At 51.1% G+C, this 6,052-nt stretch overlaps 1 protein-coding gene across 2 annotated transcripts in view; it reads left to right on the top strand.

Annotated features, from left to right (window-relative positions):
- Positions 1-337: 337 nt before the first annotated feature.
- The window catches only part of LOC141977300 (death-associated protein kinase 2-like), a 29,398-nt gene continuing 23,683 nt past the window's right edge, over positions 338-6,052 (top strand). The window contains exon 1 of one of the 2 annotated variants that reach the window (XM_074938705.1): positions 338-1,011. The gene's annotated coding sequence lies outside the window, so the exon portion shown is untranslated. The remainder of the gene's footprint in view (positions 1,012-6,052) is intronic. The other variant, XM_074938710.1, reaches the window with a different exon arrangement.

Genomic DNA, 6,052 nt, shown 5'->3' with positions numbered 1-6,052 from the left:
CAATCACGCTGTTGTGGCATGTCTGTGTTGGTGGAATCCCTGCAGTTCCAATGTCCTTTAGCCGGCTGGGGTTAAAGTCCCCCCACATGTGACATGCAGTTTTATTCTACCTTAAGAGATCTGTCCCTCCTCTTTCTTTTCACACCTCAGCAGCCTCCCAGCCTTACCCTGGTTCCCCTCTGGGCATTTTGGTTAGAATATTTTTATCTGTCAAACAGGTTTCCTGTTTGCAATCCCCCAGCTTCTGAGCCACAGAGCAAAGCAGAGAAAGGGGAAGAGAAGTCTTTTTTACAGCTGATTCGCCCTGCTCTCTGAGTTCAGCGAGGGCTAAGCAGAAGGCAGGAGATCCTGTGGTTCTGGGAACAGCTGGACTCAAATACCCTTGGATTTGCTGTTCCAGCTCCGGGAGAAATCAAGGCACCGGGCAATGCTGCTTCGAGTGACCTTAAGAAACCTGTCCTAGCTTCTGCTTGCTGTTGGCCATGATTTTTGGGAAGGCCTATCTCAGGGCTTTCTCAAGAGAACTTGATGGAAGGATCATATTTTTTTAACAGGTTTTCTCAGGGTCTTGCTCATTTCAGAGTTTGCTGCCTTTTTTTTGTTTTTTTTTAAATCCCATAAAAATCTAGGGACTCTGAGTCACTTTATTTGGAGCCTGCTTTGCTGAGTCTGGGGGTGGTAGTTAAATAAAGAGGAGGAGGAACGAAACAGCTGGGATTGGTCAATATCAGAGGAAACTGGCCAGAATTCCCCACCAGGAGAGGTGTCATAGATGATCCGAGGTCTTTCATATATCGCCTCTCAACAGAAAACTAACTGGAGCTGGTTCATCTGAGCTGCCTACACGCTGGGGAGACCAGACGTCTTGCTGTCCAGGAAAATTCTGGAGTGACTCTCCTGTACTGGTTCTGTGTGTGGTGGGATTTCTGGAAAGGAAGCAGTCACAAGCCACCAGGAGGCTGGTTCCAAAGAAACACAAGAGGAGCACAATTACTGTGAGCCGAGAACTTGGTGAGTAAGGATGGATGCAACACAGAGTTTGTTCTCATCCACCCAAAGCAAACAGGTGGTTGTCTTTGTAATCAGCAGATCCCCAGCCGGTGTAATTCAGCGGGGCTGCAGCCAAGTCAGTGGAGTGATGCTAACTTACAGGAGCAGGGGATCTGGCTTTGCACGGTTTTGCTGCAGTGGGGAAGATCTCAGGGGATGTTCTGGTCAGTGATAAGGTGTGGGAGGTGACCTACCATCTTGTTGTGATCCTTTTAATCTGGCAAGTTTCAGAACAGGGTCTGCAAAATAGTCATAGAAATCGAGTCAGGGAAATACAGGGCTGGACGGACCCCAAGAGGTCCATATCTTCCCCGGCTGAGGCACGAGCATTTACCATTCCATGCACCGAAACTATTTGCCCATTCCAGAGAAAAAGCAAAGGATGTTTTTACTTGCCTGAATGGAGCAGAATTTTGCAAAGCTGTTGTTTGTTCTCACTCATGGGCTGCTTTCCCTGCTGTTTGCTAGTGGGACGGGGGAGAGAGGCATGTCTGTATCAAATGGTTGAGTCATCTCTTTCTCCATGGCTCTTATCAGTTTTGTCAGTCCCCCTCATTCCCCCCCATTTGGATACCGAGGTATTTTGAAAGTGAGATTCCATATTTGGAAATTTACATGGCAAATCTGGCCGGCTTATTTTCCTCTTTATTGAATGATGCAAATAATATTGTGCAGCTGCTTAGTGGAGATGAGGCTGATTTCAGTAAACAGCTCCTGTGGGCAACAGCAGGGCGTGCTGATTTATTTTTAGATCAGGTACCAGGAGGGGATTCTTATCAATGGGAGCAGATAGGTAGCTGTCACTGGGAACAGTGGCAGATGCTGCAGAAACCTCCTGAGCTTTGCTGGTGGGGTCTGTCTGGAGCAGACCGCTTTGATTGCTAGCGCTGTTGAGTTAAATTCACAATTCCCTGGCTTGACAATGATGTGGGTTTTACCCAGCTGAAAACAACGCAGCCCCGGGTGGTGACTGGTTTTAAATCCCGTTTGAAGCCTTCTGGAAATCAATGTCTGTGTAGGTTATGGAGCCTTTTCTCTTGTAGGTTGCTGTTACTGTTATGCCAGGATATGTTAATGGCTACCAAGCAGGCCTTTAATCTAAGACAATCACAGACCTGGTTAAAGCTAAGCAGCCTTCTTCCAGGCTAAAGGGAAGGAGTAACTAAGCCCCTTTTACACAGTGAGAGCTGGAAACAATAGAAGCCACCGCCCAAGGCAACGAGCGGCGAGGTCTGATCGAGGTCTAAGTTGTGTGGGCTGAAGGGTTCCCTGACTGCAAAGGCTGGGGCAAGGTGAGTGTTAGGCAAGCTGGGTGTGTGAACAACAGATAGCAAGAGAAGCAGTATCGCGAATGGCACTGAGAGAGAGCAGAGACAGAGCTTCTTGGGCACAGAACGCACTGGAGGGTCAGGCATGGGGATTACTGAACAAGGAAATTGACGGCTGTTGTTTGTTCCTACTGTGTTCAGGGGCACGAGACTTTGTGCTCATTCTTTGTAAATAAACAGGATTGCCTTGTATCATCGGTTTCTGAATGACCCAGCAAGGCCCTGAATATTGGCTAAATGCTCGGGCTGAAAGAGCAACAGAACCACCTAACATATGTCCAGTGCCTTCTCTGAAACGGGTCAGTCTCAGACTGCGTTCCAGCAGGCCAGGTGTCAACGTGGCACGTAACTGACTAGCTCTGGCTGGTGATCTTCTTGGGTCACGGAGACCAAACTCCCCGTTAGCCCTTCGAGGGGATCCCAACAAGGACAGAGGTGAGGAACATTGGCTGCACAGCTGAAGACCTGGCCCTGCAGGTTTTCAAAGTCTCCTGCTGCTCCAGTGATAGCTAAGAAGTGGTGTAGTGGGCTTCCGGGTAGCTGACCTGGCTCTGAAATTGCATCAGATCTGGGCGCTTCCTATTTGGTGGACAGTGCACTGGTCTGGGATTCTGTTCTTGGCCCTGCTGCTGGCCTGCTGGATAACTGTGGGCAAGTCACATCTCCTCTCAGTGCTTCAGTTTCCCCATCTGGAAAATGGGGATAAAGATTGTGACTTCCTTGTAAAGCACTTTGAGATCTGCTGACAAACCCTGCCCGATGAGGAGTAGGTGGTCAGGATGATGATGCTGTTAAATGTACTTGGCTCTGGACGGGTTGGAAGGTCTGTTTGTATTTTTTGGTCCTGGGGAACAGCTGCACTATCTCAAGCTTAATGGTGGGTATGGCTCAGGCTCTTAGCCACTTAGCATGCCTCCCCTCCCTTCTGACTGGTTCCCGAATGGAATTCCTGTGGATTGTAACAGCAACACCGCACGCCATCCGCAAAACACTGTCAGCCCAGGCAGTGAAAAAACTGCCAGCTCCCTCCCCTCCTCCTTCTGCAAGCATCATGAACCCACGGCAGTTATCTGGAGCTTGCCCCTGGATCATAAGAATGGCCATGCTTGGTCAGACCAAAGGTCCATCTAGCCCAGTGTCCTGTCTTCTGACAGTGCAGATGCTTCCAAGGGAATGAACGGAACAGGGCAATTAGCGAGTGATCCATCCCCTGTCGTCCAGTCCCACCTTCTGACAGTCAGAGGCTTAGGGCATGACTGTCTTGTTCCTCAGTTTCCCTAACGTTAGCATGGGGACAGTAACACTCCCCTAGCTCTGTCATTTAATTCATGCTCCATTCTAGAGCAGGTTGAAGGTGCAGGGACAGAATGGAGGCTGGGATGAATGTGGGTAGATATTTATGATTAAAGGCAGCAGGGCTGTGCCAGATTTGGTGATCTGGTTTCAGAGGGGAGAAGAGAGCAGAACCCCTTTGGTTTTAGGTTCAAAGCTCCCACTCGTGCCTCAGAAACAAGCCTGCTAAAAGTTCACGTTCAAGTGACGCATGTTTCCTTTGTGCCTCGATACCTTGCCAGCCCCTATGGCTGTGGTCTCTGAGCCCCCATTCATGCCCTGAACCCCCCAGGAGTGTTATTAACCCCCTTTTATATATGGGGAAACTGAGCCCAGAGAGAGCAAGTGACTTGGTCAGGGTCAAACGGAGCCAGGAATAGAACCCAGATGTCTTGACTCCCAGTCCAGCTCTGCTCCGACCCTGAGCTGAGACTATAACCCAGAAGTCTGCCAGTCCCCTGCTCTAACCACTGGACGACATGCCCCTCCTCCCACAGTCGAGTTTAGGAATCAGGATGCCTGGGTTCTGATCTGTTGCCCTAACCATATTGTCTCCCTTCTGGGCAGGACACCAACACCAGTCTGGGGCCAGTCAGGGAACTGGACAGTGCCGGATGTCCTATGCCAACCAGTCGGGATAACAGCTCCTAGCCTGATGTCAGATAACTGGAGTATATTATCTGTTTCCATTTGGCCCCTGGCAGAGGGAGCAGCAGCCTGGCCCACTGTTGCCAAGATCTTCCCATCAAAGTTTCATCCCACTTAGAACACAAACAATGTCTGGAATTTAGCAACTGCAACATATGTTCATGTCCGTAAATATAGCCTAGGGCCACCTCCCCACTCCCTTAATCAAGGGACTGTCCATTGTGTTCAGATTTAAAGGGACAGTTCTGAAAAATCTGGATGCTCTCAGCAGCTCTGCTAATGCTCCTCAATGCTGATCCGCAGCCCCCTGCTAGCCCACCCTGGGCTCCCCTCCACCGCTCTGCCCATGCCCCTCAGTCCTGACTCCCAGCTGCTATTCCAGGCTTCTCCTGGCCAGCCTGCGCCCCCTCATTCCTGCACCCCCTGCTTTGGGAGAATCAGGTCCCAGGATCAAAGCTCTCCTCATTCTGTCATATCTGGATGCTTCTGCTAAGTCCCCTGCCGCAGAATGAGCATCTTCTCTTTAGTCTTTCGTTCCGCTCTGGGCAGGGGATGGGAGCCTGGGCTGGGGGATGCAGCTGATCAGAGAATGGAGGAAACATGGCCCACTGGCCCGCTTTGCAACCTTGGGCAAGTCCCTTCCCTGCTCTGTGCCTCGGTTTCTCCCTTCTGGAAAAATAGGCTGGACCCCAAAAGGACTTGGTTAGTGTTTGGGAAGCCCTGCGAGAGTAACAGGGCAAAGCAGCATTTGCGATAGCAACCAGCAGCTCCTGCTGCTGAAGCCCTGGGATTTTGGCTGCCTCTAGCACCTAGTCCTTTGTCAGAGACCTGTTTTCCCTCCCCGTTGAGTTTCTGGCATGTTTCCTCCTCCCTGCACCCAAAGATTCCCCTTTTCATCTCTTCTTCCTCCAGCCACTTGAGTCATGGGGCTGGATCCCCAGATAGTGCAAATAACGCAGCTCCTCAAGCCCTGATTCTGGTTTGCACTGGGGCCCCTTTGCCCCTCCCTGGCAGAGCAAGGTGGTCTTGAAGTGAGTGTCCCTGGAATTCATGCCGCCAGCTGACAAATGAACGTACGGATGAGAATCGGGCCCTTTGACGTCAATAGAGCGATGCTGATTTGCGCCACTTGTGGATTCGGGCCACCGTGTCCTTTTCTCTTGAGATAAAACTAGCCATCAGTCCTGCCTGCACCACAAGCCCTGCCTGGAGGAAAGGCCAGGGCTGCGTTCTTAGCATTTAGCAGCTCAGCGCCTCCCAACAAGGGCCGCGTGCTACCCAGGATCTCGGGGCTTTTGCTGAGCTCCATGCACTGGGAATTCTGCGGGCAATCAGCCAGGTGTTTTTTTTTCCTGTTGGGGGAAGACCCTGCCCTTGAACGGCCAGCTGAACAACCTTGAACTTGCTGTTTACCCAGGGCCTTGTGTGTGCTCAGCAGGGCAGTGGTTTTTAGCAGCGTGGCCTAGGGGACAGAGCCCTGGGTGAGCTCTCTAGGTGCTTCTGGGACAGAAACAATCGTTTTGGCCCAGGGGCATGCAGCAACATGGGGCATGCAGCATGCAGGGGTAGGGCCGGGAACAGACCCCAGGAATCGTCTGCTCTACCCACTAGCCCATGCTGTCTCACATAGACAAGAGCCAGACCCGGCAGAATGGCGGGGGAAGGAGACACTTTAACAAAGATCATTCTCGATT

The sequence above is a fragment of the Natator depressus genome, chromosome 24, assembly GCF_965152275.1.
Source record: "Natator depressus isolate rNatDep1 chromosome 24, rNatDep2.hap1, whole genome shotgun sequence".
Lineage (NCBI taxonomy): Eukaryota > Metazoa > Chordata > Testudines > Cheloniidae > Natator > Natator depressus.
Note: the sequence above shows the minus strand (reverse complement) of the source record. Positions and strands in the feature narration are given on the sequence as shown.